The 22,189-nt window shown below is 35.7% G+C and overlaps 1 protein-coding gene and 1 pseudogene across 3 annotated transcripts in view; both read left to right on the top strand.

Moving 5' to 3' along the window:
• The window catches only part of DLG2 (discs large MAGUK scaffold protein 2), a 2,171,029-nt gene that overhangs the window by 580,324 nt on the left and 1,568,516 nt on the right, over window positions 1-22,189 (top strand). The window lies entirely within an intron of this gene.
• Window positions 2,449-3,354, top strand: LOC112605703 (annotated as a pseudogene).

The following is a 22,189-nucleotide window of genomic DNA, read 5'->3' as shown; positions in this document are numbered from 1 at the left end:
ATAACTGTCTCATATTTGATCTTCCCATCAACCCCCTGAAATTAATGGGGACAGTTTAATTATCATCTACTTTTAAATGCAGAAACAAAGACATGGTAAGATCCAGAATCTTAGAACAGTGTATATATACATATTTTGTCACCTCAGGATTTGACAAATTCTCGGGTTATCTTAATTTAACGAAAACAGTGTGATAGCCAAAAGGGTATGAGTGTTGATACCTTAATCTTGGCTTTATTATATTACCAAACTCCATAAACTTCAATTTTATGTTTGTAAAGTGGGCATAATAATACTTAACATGCAAGAGTTTAGTGAGGATATGAAATAATATAAATGAAGCACTTAGCAATCTATATGTTGATGCTAAGTTTCCAGTGTTTTTAAATATATCTCTATCCTATATATTATATAGAACATCCTCTGATATATAGAATAGAGATAGTATATAGATATATAGGTACAGTATACCTTTATTACATAGTTTTGTAATTGATTTTTCTCTTTTCCGCTGAAATCTTCTGTGAGTTTCTTGAGAGTAGAAAACTATATTCTGTCTGTGTATTTATTTAATCTCTCTATTATCTTGTGCTTTAAATATTTATATTAATGAATTCAAAATGGGTCAAAATCTTAATACAAGAAGATAAGTAGACAAAGTTATTAGTTTTTTGGCATTTTGCAATTGTGCACCAAAATGGCTTGTTTTTGTTTCCCTGGATAGATTCTGTTACACAAATTTTAAGTTGATAATAACTGTTACTTAGGTCTAAAATAAGAAAATGTTAGGGGTTGCAAATCGAATTTTACATTTTGCTTTCCCATTTCACTTTACTCTGACAATAATAATCCACATTAAAACTGTAAGAAAAAGTCTAAGGACATACATAAATCTGAGAGCTCCAGTTTTACTGTTTTTTATTTTTAACTCATTCTAAGATTTTTAAGGACTAATACAAATAAAGCATCCTTCTTGTTTTTAGAATCTTCCAGGCTTATATTAAGCCTTCAAATTTACTGATAAGTGAGAGAAAAAAATTCCTAACTTTTCATTTTTTTAGTATCGACGTTGTTTAGCTCTGCTTCTTGGTTTTCTTTAAATTTGATACCTATGTGTTTAATGACAATTATATAACTCTAAGAGCACTACGTTCATTATTAAGTGGAATCAATCCTTGCAAGTCTTATAAGTTGGGCAAGAGTTTTTTCCCTTGGAGGATATGTCATTAAGGTTTTATATTCTCAGATGCAATGAATATTGCTAATACTTGCATTTGGGGAAAAATAAGTAATAAGGTAAATGGTATGCATTGCACCTGGTTCTTATGGATGGATTAAAATATTGGTTGGAAAAATAGCTTTTAAGTTTCAACTTGTTCGGGTACATATCAAGTTTTCCTCCAAGGTAGTGAATATTAATAATGAGGAGGAAGAAAAGAGAATTACAACAATGATGACAATGACATAAGCAATACTTCTGAAAACATTGTTATTAAAGATATTTTCAATTCTTATTTTACAGACAAAGAAAATGTGGCTCAAAGCAGTTGAGTAACTTATCTATAACTAGTACACAGTATAGCTTGCAACCAAACCCTAGTCTTTGCTTTTGTGACAAAGCATCCTCCTTATGTTTTATAGTTCCTAGTTTATGTTTGTAGGTAATCCAGAGTAACATATATATATATATATATATAATTCCTTTGCCATTTTAAAATAGTTTCTTTGTATTTGTGGTTATATTCTTTTCCTTAGTCCCAACGTATATATTATTTTTGTCTTCATTAGATCTGTGAGAAGTTCATCTATTTCATTGTCTATTTTAAGAACCAAGTGTTCTATTTCTTACTAGTTTTTGTGCTGTAATTATTTTCTGATTTTCTTTTTACTGTTTAATTTTCTATTTTATTTTTATTTTTATTGCCTTTTTTCTAATATCTTGATACATAGACTCACCTTATTTTTATTCTTTCAGAAATAACCATAGTGCTTTAAGTCTCTGAATATGTTTGAAAGAGTCCCATAAATGTAACATATTACATTCTTATTTTATGACTAAGTGGTCGATTTTATTTCCTTTTTATGCAATTTTTGAAAGGCTAGGATGTATTTAGTTTTATTCCAACACATTAGTTTTAGGCTAGTTTTAGTTTCTAGCTTTAAATCACTGTGGTCAGAGAATTTTGCCTTTAATATATACCTACTTTTTGTGACATAATAAATGATAAAATTTTGTATAGTTCCATGATGTGTTAAAAGAAGGCATATTTTCTTTTTGTGAAGAGAAAAAGACTGAGCAATTGTGGCCGCAATACCCACCTAGAGCAGCAGTCGGGTTCTCCACCTAGAACACAGGAGTATGAGACTCAGAATCAGATCTCTTCTCCCTCCCCACTCCTATGAGATTTTTTTGGATCTTCAGCTACATTTTCGGCTTTCTGAGAAACCCTGTCATCAAACACAATGGCCAGCAACGTTACCAACAAGACAGATCCTCGTTCCATGAACACCCGTGTATTCACTGGGAATCTCAACACTCTTGTGGTCAAGAAATCTGATGTGGAGGCAATCTTTCCGAAGTATGGCAAAATTGTGGGCTGCTCTGTTCATAAGGGCTTTGCTTCATTCAATATGTTAATGAGAGAAATGCCCAGACTGCTGTAGCAGGAGAGGATGGCAGAATGATTGCTGGTCAGGTTTTAGGTATTAACCTGACTGCAGCACCAAAACTGAACGGAGGAAAAGCAGGCGTGAAACAATCTGCAGCGATGTACCGCTCTTCTTTTGACCTGGACTATGATTTTCAGCGGGATTATTGTAATAGGAGGTACAGTTACCCAGCATGTGTACCTCCTCCTCCTCCTATTGCTGGAGGTGTAGTGCCCTCGAAACATCCGTGTGTATCAGGAAACACCTCAAGAAGGGAAAAAAGTGGCTTCAATTTTAAGAGTGGACAGCGGGTATCTTCCAAGTCTGGAAAGTTGAAAGGAGATGACCTTCAGGCGGTTAAGAAGGAATTGACCCAGATAAAACAAAAAATGGATTATCTCCTGGAAAACCTGGAAAAAATTGAAAGGGAACAGAGCAAACAAGCAGTAGAGATGAAAAATAAGTCAGAAGAGGAGCAGAGCAGCAGCTCCTTGAAGAAAGATGAGACTAATTTGAAGTTGGAGTCTGAGGGGGGTGCAAATAACTCTCCTGAGGAGGGGGACCTACTGGATGATGATGATAATGAAGACTGGGGGGATGACCAGCTGGAGTTGATCAAGGATGAAGAAAAAGAGGCCGAGGAAGGAGAGGATGACGGAGACAGCCAATGGTGAGGATGACTCTGAAGCACATAGTGAGGTTTAGAAATTTTATTCCATTATTTCTTTACCTAGGCACTTGTCTGAGATCAAATTTTTCACCAGATCCTCTTGAGAGCTGACAGCGTGCTGGCAGCCCTCGCTCGCTCTTGGTGCCTCCTCTGCCTTGGCGTCCCCTCTGGCCTCGCTTGAGGAGCCTTCAGCCCGCTGCTGCACTGTGGGAGCCCCTGTCTGGGCTGCCCGAGGCAGAGCCGGCTGCCTCTGCTTGCTAGGAGGTGTGGAGGCAGAGGCGTGGGCGGGAACTGGGGCTGCCGGCTGCACTAGCTGGCCAGCGTGAGTGAGTTCCGGTGGGCGTGGACTTGGCGGGCCCTGCACTCAGAGCAGCGGTGGGCACCGCTGGCCCCGGGAAGTGAGGGGCTTAGCACCTGGGCCAGCAGCTGCCTAGGGTGCACCGGGTCCCCCAGCACTACTGGCCCGCCCGCACCACACTCAAATTCTCACTGGGCCTCAGTTGCCTCCCCATGGGGCTGGCCTCAGGACCTGCAGCCAGTCATGCCTGAGGCTCCTGAGTCAGGTGGGGACTTGGAGAACTTTTGTATCTAGCTGGAGGATTGTATATGCACCAATCAGCACTCTGTGTCTGGCTCTGGGTTTATGGATGCACCAATCAGCACTGTGTATCTAGCTAATCTGGTGGGGACTCCTACAGCGTTTATGTCTAGCTGGAGGATTATAAATGTACCAATCAGCACTTTGTGTCTAGCTGGAGGATTGTGAAGGTACCAATGAGCACCCTGTGTCTAGCTCAAGGCTTGTGAAAGTACCAATCAGTGCTCTGTGTCTAGCTAATCTAGTGGGGACTTGCAGAACTTTTGTGTCTAGGGGCACTCTGTGTCTAGCACAGGGATTGTAAACGCACCAATCAGCACCCTGTCAAAACGGACCAATCAGCTCTCTGTAAAATGGACCAATCAGCAATGTGTAAAATGGATCAATCAGCAGGATGTGGGTGGGGTGAGATAAAGGAATAAAAGCAGGCTGCCTGAACCAGTGGTGGCAACCCGCTTGGGTCCCCTTCCACGCTGTGGAAACCTTGTTCTTTCACTCCTTGCACTAAATCTTGCTGCTGCTCACTCTTTGGGTCCATGCCGACTATATGAGCCGTAACCCTCATGGCAAAGGTCTGCAGCTTCAGTCCTGAAGCCAGCGAGATCACAAACCCACTGGGAGGTATGAACAACTCCAGACTCACCGCCTTAAGAGCTGTAACATTCACCGTGAAGGTCTGCAGCTTCACTCCTGAAGTCAGCAAGACCAAGAACCCACCAGAAGGAAGAAACTCCAGACACGTCTGAACAGCTGAAGGAGCAAACTCCACACACACCATCTTTAAGAAGTGTAACACTCACCACGAGGGTTCGCGGCTTCATTCTTGAAGTCACCAAGACCAAGAACCCACCAATTCTGGACACACACTCTCCTAGTATCTTCAGCACATGCTCACTGTTCTCCTCATCCTTGTCCTTCCCATGTTCATTAATTCTTATTGCCCTGCGCCTAGTCCCATTTTCACTTCCTTTGATTCTCCTACTAGTTTTAAGAATGTAATTTTTGCTTTTAATTTTGATACATCTTTATGACTTAACAATAAAAAGGATGTATAGTTTTCATCAACTGTCTCCAGAATAATCTCTTGTTATGCAGGGAGTACAGTTCTTTTCATTAATACATAAGTTCAGTAGCTGCTTCCCTAACTGCAAAGGCAATCTCATTTAGTTGAGTAGCTCCTGAAAGCAGCTTTGAGTTACAAGTATGTGTGTTACACCCCCACATGAGTGTGATGTGTGGGGAGGTTCAACACAAATGTAACAATGTATTTTTGTGAATGAGAGTTGGCATGTCAAATGCATCCTCTAGAAAAATAGTGTTACAGTCTTAATATTTGTTTTCTAAAGTTGATACTGTGGGTCATTTTTGTGAACAGCTTGATATTTGGGACCTCTTTTCCTCAAAATAAAAAGTCCTTATTAAACCAGGAATTTGGAGGAAAAAAAAAAAGATATTTTCTATGGAATAAAAGTTTTCATTCATGTTTATAACATCTACCTTATTAATTGTATTATTACAGCCTTTACATCTTAATTGTACTTAGGTGGGACATCAGAGCATCAATATTAAAGTCCTTCCCAAAACTGAGATTTTGTGGGACGAGAGAGTGTGAGGTAGAGGTATGAGAAAGGGATATCTCTGTTCTAATCTGAAGGAATTTTCCCATGTGAGATCCATGGCTGCTATGCTGCTTTACTTAGAGGCAAAGATCCCGTGAATCTTTGATAGTGATACAGAGTAGAAGTCAACATATGTGTCTTTCCACTAGCTTTCTAACTGATTTTATTTAGTTTTAAAAATCAAAAAATATGTCACATAGAGACAGTTAATTCATCCCTACCACAATAGAACTAAAAAGGGGTTTTTTCCCCCTTCCAGGTACTTGTAAAATGTTGACTACAATTATCAGTGATTTTGCATATTTGTTTCTCCTTGTTAGTTTCATGACTCTTTTAATTGATAAGTGAGGAAGAATCCTAACTAGCTGTCTTCCTACCCTAAAAGAAAGCTGATTATGTTCTTTCAATTTTATTATACTTTTGCTCATTAATGTGCTGGTTTATATTCAAGAATATGGAAGTTCCATATTAAATAAGTGAACATGTGTTGTTGGTTTCTATTTGCTTTCTATTTGATTTGATTTCTATTTTGCTTATCCTGTGCCAATCATCATTATAAGAAGTTAAAATTGTGATTAATCATCTGCATCTCTAAAAGGGTATCTCACACATTTTCCAGAAACATTTTTATCATTAGTTCATAGGAATGTCAATTTTCCAAGAGAAATAAAGGCCCTGTGTTCCTTATGTGGTTATTATTCTTCACTTTAGGAGATAACTGAGAAAGCCTTGCACTCCAAGGTGTCTTGGACATCTTTTGGTCAGTTTTCGCTAGTGAATAGATGATGGTGATGACCCTAGAAGAGAGAGAAGGAAGGGTAATTGGGGCAAATGTGTTCTTCAAGGGCAAGTGTTTGTTTGCATCCTATATGGTGAGGGTGGAGGTTGTGTATTAACTGATATCACCAGTAGCTTTTCTTCTCCCATTTACCACAATATTGTGGTGACTTGATTAGTTTTCTCAGACTGGAGTAGTAAAATTAATCCCTTATATCTGAAGCAACAACTTCATATAATTATTAAGAGTATAATAATATATTAAGAGTATAATAACATTAAGAGTATAACAACATAATAATTAAGAGTAATTCCGGTTAGTGACAGCATAAAGTTGGAAGCCTCTAGAAATGATCCTGCTATGCGCTCTTTGCTAAGAATGCTGGATGACAGAGTTTTAAGGAGAGTGTGCCTAAAGATGAGTCAATTAGTTTAGGATTAGACATTTAAAATTTAACTTTGACAGATAGAAGCTCATCATTAATTTTAATATGAGCAAATTTCAACAAAGTAGTAGGGCAAAAATCAGGTTACAGGAAAAAAGAAATGAAAAAAAAGTGGATAAAGAGAATATGACATACTCCCTGGACAAGTTTTATGAGAAAAGCTAGAGAGAAATTGGTATACACCTGGAGAGAGTTGGAGCAAAACAAAACAAAAAACCAAAACACCCTAAACTAACATTTTTAGACTAGAACATAGTTGACCATATTTTCAGGCTGAAGGAAAAGATTTAGGAAACAGGAGGATGTCAAGGATATAAATCAGAGATCAGGAAACTTTTCCAGTAAAGGACTAGATAGTAAATATTTTAGGTTTTGAGGACCATAAGATATCTGTAGCAACTACCCAACTACTCAACTCTGTCCTTGTAGCATTGAAGCAGCCATAGAAAATATATGAACAAATGGGCATGGCTGTTTTTGATAAGAATTTATTTATGATAACATGTAGCAAGCCAGATTTGACCCACAGGTTTGCGAACCTCTGCTGTAGATGGGAGAGCAGAACTGAAGAGAGTAGGAAAAAGGCATAGGGTGAGGATGGCTGTGACTGTGGGTTTGCTTTCTAGGTCTGGCTGTGGTATAACTGTGTAGGGAGAACACACCTAATGAACTCAATTTTATTAGAAGACTGAGGGCTATCTAACCTGTCAAAATGAGGAGCTAAAGGCAACTAAGGACTTGGAGGCAGATGGTGATGATTGAGAAGTTTTTTGAGGGAAATGAGAGGGGAAGTTGATTAAAGGACAGTGACTAGCTGAGTGTGGAAACTGACTACTTAGAAGTTGCTCTTAGTGTGTGTGAGTTCCTTTCCCACAGAGCTTCATTCCCTAGGTGTGAGTTGAGAGAGACCAGATGCAGTATTTATCTGGGATTTGGATTTGGATTTTGCTGAAGAGTTGCACCTGAAGAATTGCACTATAAGAAATCAAAGACATTGGTGAGCAAATAGTTCAAATGAACAGTCATTAGTTTCAAGCTGGCTAAAGAACAAGATGAAAAGGGACCAGTAAACTGAGAAAAAATAAAAAAATTAAAGTGGTGGATAGCTCTGTGAGGTTAAAGGATAGGAGTTGAAAAAGGAGTGAAGAACTATTAAGATAGGAGATTGAGGTCAAATAGTATAGTAATTTAGTAAATATTCAGGATGCATTTTTGATGGATTGCTATCCTGAGTAAAGCTTACTACCTGAGGCTGATAATAACATAGGTGCAAAATTAAAACATACACACAATTTATTTTCTCAACTGTTAGAGTTTTGATTATTAAAACATCAGTGACAATATTATTATATGAAATTACCTTTAGTTAATTTCAGTAAGAACAGCATGGGAATTTGACAATGACATTTTTATCTATAGTTTTTAAAAATTTCTATTTTAACCTTTTTAAATTTTGAAAAATTACTTCATTTGTAATAAAACTAGTTTTCAAAATATTGACTTTTTTTTTTTTTTTGTAGTAGTCATTATGTTGTTTGGGTGCTGCTCCCAATTCATAAATCTAGTTCATTTCATAGAATCAGAGATAACATTGATTTCCATTCTGTAACTTCTATGAGATAAGTTACCATAAAGTATTATAAGAGTTTGAATTTAAGATTATTAAGGGATAAAATTGTGGTACAAAGTTCCATATAACACTTGATTCAAATTGTGGAAACAATTCTTGACACAGAAGATAAATAGCTATGGTTTACTGAGTATATACTTTCTCAGTAACAGGCACTGTATTATGAGCTTTGTAGATTTATTTGGGAAAGTTCATAGAAGCTGGAGTTCTAAGTTTTTGCCAATATCTGTAAATTGTGTTCTTTTAATCTTTTTCAAGCATTTGCTCTTTTTGCCCTGTGAATTTAAGGCATTATCTTATACATATTTTAAGGTGAAGTAATTAATGCACTCAGTTATGAAAGACTGGTAGTTTATTTAAGATTATTTTTTTGAAAACAGACACCTGTCACAGCTAGGAAAGCTAGGTGGTTTGTTTTATGTTTTGTTATTTTAAAAAAACACAGGCTAATCTACTGAAAGAAATATATTTTCATTAGGTGGTCTCTTATAGTTAAAGAATAAAATGTTGGACTAGAGCATAAACTAATGTGTTAAATTTTAGACTACAAACAGTGTGTTTAGAAGTATAAACTTAACTGAAGACAGCAAATGAATGTGTGTGCAGCATACAATTAAGAATTTTCCAAAGACCAAATGGAACATGTTACAAAGAGAGATACTCAGTTTGAAAAGCCATGTCAATCGCACACAATTTTGGCATCTACTACTTCTGTAAATTTTCAAGTATTCATTTCAGTGCTCTTGGTGACTTAGCTGCCCTTAATGAACATAAGAGACACCATTATTCTGAGTCAAGAGGGGAGGATTAAAATACAAGTACAGGTATAAATAGTTCTGTAGATAGTATGGAAGTCGAAAACTGATAACTTCAAGAGACCATAATCTGCTAAGAGATTCAGAAGGGTGGTGATAGAAAACTCGGGATAACTCAGCAGTAGTGAAGGCCCCACAGAGCTTGGAGATCATAAATCTGGTGCAATTACCAATTGCTGAAGTAATTTGATTTTCTCCAGAGACATAAGGTGCCCAAGACAGGTACCCTAGACAGGTAGAGAGGACCATTTATAGAACCAATACAGGTTTGGGGTGTACCAAAGGAGGTATGTGGAGCTGATGTGTGTTAGGTCAGAGTGGGGCTTTGAAGTATGAATCATTTTACTTACCAGTTATCTTCCTTCTAGAGGGTTAAAACCAAAGAAAAAAAGTAAGTCAATACTGTACTATTTATTGCTGGGTAGAAATAGCTACCTTACCATGGGCAGAGCCAGAAATATGGAGGAGAAAGGGATGAATGTAACCCTCCCTCTATAGTAAAGAGCTGAGGAGAGGGATTGAAGTGAGATATTAAGGGGTGAAGCTATAAAGATGATTTTTCTTTCCATCTGTTTAGTGCACTGGTATAGTTTCTGATGAAAGCAAGTCATCCTTAAGCAATACCTACTCTTTTCTAAATTAAAAACTGCATATATAAGGAAGAATTACAAGGAACTAAAACATATTGAGCACCAAATATGTACTATGTCCTGTGATAAGAACTTTGCATATCTTGTTTCATTTATTCTTTACAACAACCCTCTGGGTAAATGTATTGTTTCACTGCTTTTACATAAGTAGAATTTCAGACTCAGAAAAGTTAAGCAGTTTGCCCAAGGCTACGCAGCTGGATTTGAGTGAAGCCATAATTTAAACCAAGCCTAGCTCTTAAGCTTATAACTTATAGCACCAATCTATTCTTATTGTTGATGTCTTTGTTTGTTTTACTGTAAGAATCTAGATTTCTTGATATTAGAATCCTCTCTTTTGAGGAGAATCTAGATGTTCATATACAAATTAATTTAGTAATGAAGTGCTAACATTACATACAGATGAAGAAATGTATTATGTATTCTTACCAAAAAAAGTCTTTTAAAGAAAAATCACTCATTCTAATATTTTAAGCCTTTGATAGCATAATAACAGGCACCTTAAAAAAAATCACTTTCCTATAATCCCTAGCTGCTGCTTGCATGAATGTCATCTGCCAATATTTCATATTAGGATAGATTTTTTTCACTAGATTTCTAAAAGAATATTACATGCAGCTTGTCAAAACAGCTACAAAGAATATACTTAGTAAATTAACTTTCAAAAATTTTATCTTCTCTTATGGGCATTTCTTTCCTTCTGTATTTGAAGATTTTGATTTCATGAGCTAGATGTTTACTTGTGCCTGTTATTTATTATTTAGAACAATTGCACTCATACTTTTCAAATCATCAGGGAACAGGAGCTGATAATTTGTTTTCTCCTGTTTTTATCATATGCTCTGATTTAGGACATTAGTAACAATGAGGACACTTAGGGTTTTGAATGTACTTTTTAGCTAAGAATCACAAAATGATTATTTATCTTTCTAGTTGGGGCATCTTTGCTCTATCTTTGTATGGTTTCTCCATGAAATTCTTCCACTGTGGTTACTTCAGAGCAACCAGAAGTCTTAATGTTATCTGAGGGTCCAAATATACATAGTTCAAGAAAGAGGGAGTCAGACAGAAGCTACATCTCCTTTTGAGACTATCTTGAAAGAAATATAACATAACTTCTACCAAACTCTATTAATTGAGGCAAGTCGTCACAAAGGCTACTGCAAGTGCTACAAAAGGTTCAAGGGAAGGATTCATACACTCTACATCTCAACAGGGATGACAAACTTTAGCAAGAGCATGTGGAACAAAAAATATTGCAACTATTTTTGGAAAATACAATTTGATATAAAATACTATCTCTGAAGGCAGGTACATGACATTAAATTTTTCCCCACTGAAAATGAGAAGATATTTAATATTGGTAAAAGACCTTCTATGAACTTGTCACTTTATATGTATTACCTTATGTATTGCTTACAACAATTCTCTTAATTTTACAAATGATGACACAGGCTCTAAGGGGTGATAAAATTTGTCTAAAAGCCACCTAATATCTAAGTGTCAGTGCTGGAACTGAAACTAATTTTTTTATACTCCAAAATCCATTAATTTTCTTAAAATCACTTTAGCAAAAATAGTCGGGAAAAAATACTCATTTGATATTTTAGTAACTGGAGTCCTATATTAATTAGAATATCCTTCTTTCTATGGTCTTTTAATATTTTATATCCATAACAATAAACCCAAAAGCAATGATTAATCTATTTGTTTAATCAGCAAATCATTTTTAAAATTTATTTGTATTACCACTATAATGGTAAATGCAATTCATTGCTTTGTCTAATAATTATATTCGTAATTATAATGCCTACCACATTGTGTGTTTTTGTTTTTGTTTTTGTTTTGAGACAGAGTTTTGCTTTTGTTGCCTAGGCTGTAGTGCAATGGTGCGATCTCAGCTCACTGCAACCTCTCTGCCTCCCAGGTTCAAGTGATTCTCCTGCCTCAGCCTCCCACGTAGCTGGGACTACAGGCTTGTGCCACCACACCTGGCTAATTTTGTATTTTTAATAGAGATGGAGTTTCTCTGTGTTGGTCAAGCTGGTCTCAAACTCCCAACCTCAGGTGATCCACCTGCCTTGGCCTCCTAAAGTGCTGGGATTACAGGCGTGAGCCACCACGCCTGGCCCACAATGTATTTTAATGATCTGTTTATATACCTAACTTGTTGACCAGGTTATGCTTTCCTTGAAATCAGGGAAAACAAGTAATTCATATGTGCCTCTAGAACCTAAAATAGTAAAAAGGGTACTCAATAGTAAATGTTTGCTGAAGGAATAAATTATACTATTGGTAATATATGATGTATTCTTTTGTTTGCCAGTTTATTGATTACCCAGAAAACTCCACTCCCTCTCTATAGTAGAATAAAACTGTATAAATGGAGGAGTCTTATAAGGGACTGGAATTCTCTTACCTATCTTTGCATAATGTAAAATAAACTTGAACTGCATTAAGTGAAATCTGTTTGAAAACCATGAAGTGAAAAATTTCTCATATAGGAAATCATTAAGAATAATTTAACTCAAATGCATTATTTTACATTTGGAGAAACTGAGGCCTGGAGAGAATATATAAATAGTATAATTTAAGGTCGTACAGTCAGTCGAAGTCAAAGAAAGTATTCTTATATATATTTACTTACTCTTTCGCTCTTTTCAATGCACTCTTGACTAAGTGTTAAATAGGTTGCTGGAAGCAGTCAAATATTTTTGTCAGTTTTGGAAGATTGTTTCTTATTTGCATTATATTTCTATATAGTGCCAATGACTTAGATAGATTACATCATTCCCCACTCTAATTATTTGATGATGTTATCAACTAGCTTTCCATGGAGAAAATGAGGAAAATTGGTCTCGTTTTTATTGTATGTTTTTCTCAGAGGCAGGTGTGTTCTTATGGAAAAAGCACTAAATAGTCCCAATTCTGACAGTTACTGTCTTTGTATCCTCTAGCAAAGCATTTTATTTTGAAGTCTATTCATTGCAGAATGAAGTAGTTTTTGTGGTTCTCAACTCAAGGGTGTTACAATGCTCAAGGCTTGTTTGTAAGTGTTGGTGAGAATTTTTTGTTTGTCACATGACTGAGGGCATATTGGCAGTTAGTGAAAAACTTCCAGGAAAAAATGAATAGTCTTCAAATGGGTGGGACATATTTATATAATGAATCTCTCTCTTGTCTGAAATGCCACCAGTGCCCCTGCTGAGGGGAAGTAAAATCTTTTTGTAATTCTAAAACTAAGTTTTCTAATTCTAAAATTTCTTTGTCGGGCAAACTGCTTGAGAAAATATCTCTTATTCTCAATATGTCACTTATCAATAAAAGGTGAGAGGATGGTTTTTGTTTTGCTGTGGAAACCAGAAGCAATTAGCATCTTTTTTTTTTCTTTCAATGTGACTTTATTTTGTAAGTTCGGACTTTAAGGAAGCCCATAAGTGAAACACCAAGCAAAACAGATCTCTAGGTCAAGTTCTAGGATGAATTCTGGAGCATCCACTTGAGTCAGTGTTAGATCTTCAGAGAATTCATCATACATGTAACCTAAATCACTGTCCCTTTGGATAATGCAGGTGGAAGAGAAAGAGTAATAATATTAGAAAAAAAGGTACAGTGTAGAGCTATCTTTACCAGCCCACTAGAATGTTTTATAGAGAGAACCATCCAAGGACATGTGTATCTTCTAATCATACATAAATTGGGTTGGGACTAGTGCTTAATAGAATTGGGTCTGAACTCTGAGAACATCTTTCAGGAGGCTGAACAAACTGTGCTATTTATGGTCTTTAGGTGGTAAGGATGCTGACACATCCTTTTATTACTAGAACTTAAAATATATCATCAGAGTGCCTTATCTTATTGGATGTAGACTGGAAAGAATGTTTTTACAATTTCCTTTAAAGAGGGAAAGACATTATCTTGTGTCAATCAAAGGCATAGGATGATTTTACTAGTTGCTATTATAGTATAGAAAGCGGAGTATAAATTTCATTTTACTGATAATCACATTTCTAAGCATTCACATATTTCAGATGGCATTGATCTTTGTACTATATGTTTTGACTCTGTTCCGCCAAAGGTTGATTTTTTTTACTATAGGTACTCTAGCTTGTACTTATTGCCTACACTCCTGAAAACAATGGTTAGGCTCATAGTCTGAATACTTTGAGTTGAATTTATTTTAAAAATTGCTGGGATTCTTGGGAAACTTACCTTTGTACAAAGGATGTCTTCAGGAACTATGGCAAAGCATAGATGGATTTATATATGCTGGTTTAGGGACTTGTTATGTGGCCCTAAGGAAGACAGAATCTGGTAAGCAGTAGGTATCAATATGTCAGTTTCTCTTTTAAGCTATGTAAACTCTAATTGCTTCATTTATAGAAATTGATAGCAATAGCCACCATCTTTGGAGTTCTGACCATTTAAAAATGTGTTTTGCTTTTAAAATAAGCTTGTTGGTATTTGTGTAATTGGAATTGATACACAATCAATAAGTATTGGTAATATACAATAAAATATTTCAATAATTAATAGTTCTGTGTTGTTAAGAACAGAAAAAAGTTTCTACATTAAATGAATTTGAGGAGTATCTTTTGATATTTACAATTCATATCTTTCCAGTTTATATAGTATCTGGCTTTTTCTCTTATTTGTCTGATTTTGCACTTGGCCTACAATACCTAAAGATGTACTGTCAGATAATTATTCTAATACTGTTGCTGATAAACTTATTTATGGCTTGTTTCTGTACAAAGGTTCTAGAAACCATTGGAAGCAATTTGTTTTAGCACCTCAATCAAATGATTGCATTTATTTTATTTCTTATAGCTATTGATTTGATATTTCACTGGAACTTTTATTTGGTATCACTGAATTTTATTTTCATTTTAACATTTCCTTGAGACAAATAGAGGCTTTATTCCTTTGGACTGATTATAATAGGTCTCTGGGGATTAATAGGTCTTATACAAGCATTCTTTTTTTTTTTTTAAATTTATTTATTATTATTATTATACTTTAAGTTCTAGGGTACATGTGCATAACGTACAGGTTTGTTACATATGTATACTTGTGCCATGTTGGTGTGCTGCACCCATCAACTCGTCAGCACCCATCAACTCGTCATTTACATCAGGTATAACTCCCAATGCAATCCCTCCCCCCTCCCCCCTCCCCATGATAGGCCCCGGTGTGTGATGTTCCCCTTCCTGAGTCCAAGTGATCTCATTGTTCAGTTCCCACCTATGAGTGAGAACATGCAGTGTTTGGTTTTCTGTTCTTGTGATAGTTTGCTAAGAATGATGGTTTCCAGCTGCATCCATGTCCCTACAAAGGACACAAACTCATCCTTTTTTATGGCTGCATAGTATTCCATGGTGTATATGTGCCACATTTTCTTAATCCAGTCTGTCACTGATGGACATTTGGGTTGATTCCAAGTCTTTGCTATTGTGAATAGTGCCGCAATGAACATACGTGTGCATGTGTCTTTATAGCAGCATGATTTATAATCCTTTGGGTATATACTCAGTAATGGGATGGCTGGGTCATATGGTACATCTAGTTCTAGATCCTTGAGGAATCGCCATACTGTTTTCCATAATGGTTGAACTAGTTTACAATCCCACCAACAGTGTAAAAGTGTTCCTATTTCTCCACATCCTCTCCAGCACCTGTTGTTTCCTGACTTTTTAATGATCGCCATTCTAACTGGTGTGAGATGGTATTTCATTGTGGTTTTGATTTGCATTTCTCTGATGGCCAGTGATGATGAGCATTTTTTCATGTGTCTGTTGGCTGTATGTATGTCTTCTTTTGAGAAATGTCTGTTCATATCCTTTGCCCACTTTTTGATGGGGTTGTTTGTTTTTTTCTTGTAAATTTGTTTGAGTTCTTTGTAGGTTCTGGATATTAGCCCTTTGTCAGATGAGTAGATTGCAAAAATGTTCTCCCATTCTGTAGGTTGCCTGTTCACTCTGATGGTAGTTTCTTTTGCTTTGCAGAAGCTCTTTAGTTTAATGAGATCCCATTTGTCAATTTTGGCTTTTGCTGCCGTTGCTTTTGGTGTTTTAGACATGAAGTCTTTGCCCATGCCTATGTCCTGAATGGTACTACCTAGGTTTTCCTCTAGGATTTTTATGGTATTAGGTCTAACATTTAAGTCTCTAATCCATCTTGAATTAATTTTCGTATAAGGAGTAAGGAAAGGATCCAGTTTCAGCTTTCTACTTATGGCTAGCCAATTTTCCCAGCACTATTTATTAAATAGGGAATCCTTTCCCCATTTCTTGTTTCTCTCAGGTTTGTCAAAGATCAGACGGCTGTAGATGTGTGGTATTATTTCTGAGGACTCTGTTCTGTTCCATTGGTCTATATCTCCGTTTTGGTACCAGTACCATGCTGTTTTGGTTACTGTAGCCTTGTAGTATAGTTTGAAGTCAGGTAGCGTGATGCCTCCAGCTTTGTTCTTTTGACTTAGGATTGTCTTGGAGATGCGGGCTCTTTTTTGGTTCCATATGAACTTTAAAGCAGTTTTTTCCAATTCTGTGAAGAAACTCATTGGTAGCTTGATGGGGATGGCATTGAATCTATAAATTACCTTGGGCAGTATGGCCATTTTCACCATATACAAGCATTTTTAAGGCAAAAGGTTGGTTTCAATCTTTACTTTCTTACTATGACTTGCAAAACCCAATACAATCTTGACCTTACATTTTCCTCTAGCTTCATCTCCTGTAACACTCTTATTAACTTCTATATTTCAGTTCTACAGGCCTATTTCCTGCCTTAGGGCTTTTGTATTTGTCATCTTTTCTTTCTGGAATGCTCTGCCCCTATATTTTCATAGAGCTAACCTCTTATCCTTGTGATTCAAACTCAAATGTCACCTCCACAGAGAAGTCTTTTCTACTACTGAACTTGAAATATCTGTCCCATGTTACTCTCTATAATTATTTTCTTTTTAAATTTCATTATAGCATCGATCAGTATATGAAATGTTCTTGTTTATTTATCTGCTGGGTTTTTTTTTTGTTTGTTTGTTAGTCTTCATTCCACTAGAATATGAATTTAATGAGAACAGAATTGCTCATCACAGTGTCTACAAGACTTTGAAAAGTGCTGGCATATAGTAAGACTTAATAAATATTTATGCATTGAATGAATTAGTTAGTTATAGTTAATCTAATAACGTCCATAGTTTCATTCATTTAAGATAGACTACTTAAAATTTTTATGTACTTTTTAATTGAGGTAAAATATGCATATAAAATTTACTGTCTTTACCATTTTAAAATATACAGTTCAGTGATAATAAATACATGTATTTCTTTTTCCCCCTTCACTTCTCCCTAAAAGAAATATACTATTAATCTTAGGAGGAACCCTGTAAAATTTCTTATTCAAACTCTGGTTTTACATATATAGAAACTAAGATTCAGAGAAATATAGTTAACAGATTTCACAAAGCTAGACAGTAAAAATCAAGGATGGAATTAGAGTTTCTGAATCCAAAATTTTGAGTTTTATTATATCATATTTTTATTACAGCATACTTCTAGTGGTGGAAGCAATCCGTGGAGTAGTTTACACAGGTGCATAAATGCTTATCTTTAACCCTAAAATTTAAAACTTTCATAAAATGAAAAGTTTTATATAGTCTTGATATCAAAACTCATTTGGTGGCACAAATCTAACATAAAATAATGTAATGCTATTTATATAATAGTTTTTGTGTTCTCTACTTAGTGTGACTATTCATATACTTTATGGTAGAAATACTAATACATTTGATTATGAAGTTCTGCGCCAGATCCTGCTGGGGACTGTTATGTAATACTTGGTATGCACAATGTGTAACCTTTGTAAAATCCAAATATTTCTGAATTTTAAAACACATCTGCCCCTAAGGATTTCAGGTAAGGTAGGGTAGACATAATTTCAATCACATGCCCTTTCATTGAGGAATTAGGAGATTAAGATCAATGAAGTCACAAAAGAGGGTGCTCTAACAATCTTATATTGCAGATGAGAAAACTAGGAGATTGTATTACATAAGTGGAAAACCAAAGACTGGCAGATCTCTTACTCTTATCCATAAAACTTTTGATCAAGTCACACACAGAAAAGATATTAATGAATACCATACTTTTCTGTTTTATCTAGGTCATTTCACATAGATTATCTAAGTAATCTTCACAATTGCCTGACATAGGTACCAATATTATCTTCACATGGGTCAGGTTCTTTGAGAAGTTATGTACTTTGCCCAAGGTCACTCAAGTGTAAATAGCACAAGAGGAATTTGTACTTAGGAAAGTCTGGCTCTAAAAAATATATTTGCAACCATGACTTTTAATTCATGTACTTTCATAAGAATAAAATCATCACATGATTGCCTAAAATGATTTATGAACTGTAAATCCTTTAATTGTTGAAAATAAATCAAGTTAAGTTCTCAAAAAGTAGAAACTAAAATATTAGGGAGGTGGGCTTTTTAATTAAATTTCTAGGGTTTAAAGATTATTTGCTAAGATTCTATAGTTCTTGTATGATAATAGAAATATATTTAGAGGGAAATTTATCGCACTACATGCCTACAGAAGAAAGCAGGAAAGATCTAAAATTGACACCCTAAAATCACAATTAAAAAGAACTATAGAAGCAAGAGTAAACAAACTCAAAAGTTAGCAGAAGACAAGAAATGACTAAGATCAGAGCGGAACTGAAGGAGTCAGAGACACAAAAAAACCCTTCAAAAAAATCAATGAAGCCAGGAGCTGGTTTTTCAAAAAGATCAACATATAATAGATAGGCTGCTAGCCAGACTAATAAGGAAGAAAAGAGAGAAGAAACAAATAGACACAACAAAAAATGATAATGGGGACATCACTAATAATCTCACAGAAACACAAACTACCAGCAGAGAATACTATAAACACCTCTACGCAAATAAACTAGAAAATGTAGAAGGATAAATTCCTGGACACATACACCCTCCCAAAATTAACCAGGAAGAAGTTAAATCCCTAAATAGGCCAATAACAAGTTCTGAAATTCAGGCAGTAATTAATAGGCTGCCAACCAACAAAAGCCCAGGACCAGACGGATTCACAGCTGAATTCTACCAGAAGTACAAAGAGGAGCTGGTAATACTCTTTCTGAAACTATTCCAAACAATAGAGAAAGAAGGACTCCTCTCTAACTTATTTTATGAGGCCAGCATCATCCTGATACCAAAACCTGGCAGATGCACACACACAAAAAAAGAAAATTTCAGGCCAATATCCCTGATGAACATCAATGCAAAAATCCTCAATGAACTACTGGCAAACTGAATCCAGCAGCACATCAAAAAGCTTATCCACCAAGATCAAGTTGACTTCATCCCTGGGATGCAAGGCTGGTTCAACAAAAGCAAATCAATAAATGTAATCCATCACATAAACAGAACCAATGACAAAAACCACATGATTATCTCAATAGATGCAGAAAAGGCCTTTGATAAAATTCAACAGCCTTCATGCTAAAAACTCTCAATGAACTAGGTATTGATGGATTGTATCTCAAAATAATAAGAGCTACTTATGACAGACCCATAGCCAATATCATACTGAAGGGGCAAAAACTAGAAGCATTCCCTTTGAAATCTGGCGCAAGACAAAGAATGCCTACTTTCACCACTCCTATTCAACACAGTGTTGGAAGTTCTGGCCAGGGCAATCAGGCAAGAGAAAGAAATAAAAGGTATTCAAATAGGAAGAGAGGAAGTAAATTGTTTCTGTTTGCAGAGGACATGATTGTATATTTAGAAAACCCCATCGTCTCAGCCCAAAATCTCCTTAAGCTGAAAGCAACTTCAGCAAAGTCTAAAGATAGAAAATCAATGAGCAAAAATCACATGCATTCCTATGCACGAATAATAGACAGAGAGCCAAATCATGAGTGAATTCCCATTCGCAATTGCTACAAAGAGAATTAAATGCCTAGGAATACAACTTACAAGGGATGTGAAGGAGCTCTTCAAAGAGAACTACAAACCACTGCTCAAGGAAATAAGAGAGGACACAAACAAATGGAAACACATTCCATGCTCATGGATAGGAAGAATCAGTATCATGAAAATGGCCATACTGCCCAAAGTAATTTATAGATTCGATGCTATCCCCATCAAGCTACCACTGACTTTCTTCACAGAATTAGAAAAAGCTACTCTGAATTTCACAAGGAACCAAAAAACAGCCTGTATAGCCAAGACAATCCTAAGCAACATGAACAAAGCTGGAGGCATCATGCTATTTGACTTTAATCTGTACTACAATGCTACAGTAACCAAAACAGCATGGTACTGGTACCAAAATAGATATATAGACTAATGGAACTAAACAGAGGCCTCAGAAATAACACCACACATCTACAACCATCTGATATTCGACAAACCTGACAAAAAACAAGCAATGGGGAAAGGATTCCCTATTTAATGGTTTTGGGAAAACTAGCTAGCCATATGCAGAAAACTGAAACTGGACCCCTCCCTTACACCTTATACAAAAATTAACTCAAGATGGATTAAAGACTTAAACCTAAGACCTAAAACCATAAAAACCCTAGAAGAAAACCTTGGCAATACCATTCAGGACATAGGCATGGGCAAAGATTTCATGACTGAAGCACCAAAAGCAATGGCAATAAAAGCCAAAATGGACAAATGGCATCTAATTAACCCAAAGAGCTTCTGCATAGCAAATAATAATAATAAAAAAAACCTATCATCAAAGTGAACAGGAAATCTACAGAATGGGAGAAAATTTTTGCAATCTATCGATCTGACAAAGGGCTAATATCCAGAATCTGCAAATAATATAAACAAATTTACAAGAAAAAATCAACCCCATCAAAAAGTGAGCAAAGGATATGAACAGACACTTCTCAAAAGAATACATTGATATGGCCAAGAAACATACGAAAAAAAGCTCATCATCACTGGCCATTAGAGAAATGCAAATCAAAACCACAAGGGGACACCATCTGATGCCAGCTAGAATGGCGATTATTAAAAAGTCAGGAAACAACAGATGCTGGAGAGGATGTGGAGAAATAGGAATGCTTTTACATTGTTGGTGGGAGTGTAAATTAGTTCAGCCATTGTGGCACACAGTGTGGTGATTCTTCAAAGATGGAGAACCAGAAATACCATTTGACTCAGCAATCCCACTACTCGGTATATACCCAAAGGCTTATAAATCATTCTACTATAAAGACACATGCACATGTATGTTTATTGCAGCACTGTTCATAATAGCAAAGACTTGGAACCAACCCAAATGTCCATCAGTGATAGACCAGATAAAGAAAATGTGGCACATATAGACCATGGAATAGTATGCAGCCATAAATAAAGGATGAGCTCATGTCCTTTGCAGGGACATGGATGAAGCTGGAAACCATCATTTTCAGCAAACTAACACAGGAACAGAAAACCAAATACTGCATGTACTCACTCATAAGTGGGAGGTGAGCAATAAGAACACATGGACACAGTAAGGGGAACATCACACACCAGGGCCTGTCAGGGGGTGGGGGGCTAGGGGAGGGATAGCATTAGGAGAAATACCTAATGTAGATGATGGATTTATGGGTGCAGCAAACCACCATGGCACATGTATACCTATGTAACAAATCTGTACATTCTGCATATATATCCCAGAACTTAAAGTATAATTTAAAAAAATAGACATTCTAACTATACTAATTATCCATCTATCTGTAAGACTAGAAGTTATCTATCAATGGCAAAAATCATCTGTTGAACAAAAGAAGATCTCATTTTTTTCTCAAACTGAAGTAATATACCCTTAACAAATAAAAATAATTCTCCTAGAACCCCTACATTTGAATTAAATTATTTTTGTATTGTTTACATATGCATATGATTAAATGATTTAAGTTCCATATGCTAATAGTCCCTATACAAATATTAAACCAAAAGAGATTTACAACTTACATATAATAAAAACTGTAATCAAATACAATCCATATAAAAAATCATTATTTTAGTATGTCAAATGATATTTATTGTAATTATGTCACCTTCTTGCAATTTCCATTTGATGTTAACTACTTCTGAATGTTTTTTTTGAAATGCATGGCATATCATTAGTGTGTGCCATATAACAATTCAATTTTCCCAGAAATTTTTTGTGTTATTTACATTGCATTCAAACAAGTGGTTCTTGAGACCATTCATACATTTGGCTTGAATGAATCATTACATATTAAGTCCTCCCCTGTTCTTTTTTATTAGCTCAGAACAATTAAAGTATACTTGACCCTAG

The sequence above is a fragment of the Theropithecus gelada genome, chromosome 14 (assembly GCF_003255815.1).
Source record: "Theropithecus gelada isolate Dixy chromosome 14, Tgel_1.0, whole genome shotgun sequence".
Lineage (NCBI taxonomy): Eukaryota > Metazoa > Chordata > Mammalia > Primates > Cercopithecidae > Theropithecus > Theropithecus gelada.
Note: the sequence above shows the minus strand (reverse complement) of the source record. Positions and strands in the feature narration are given on the sequence as shown.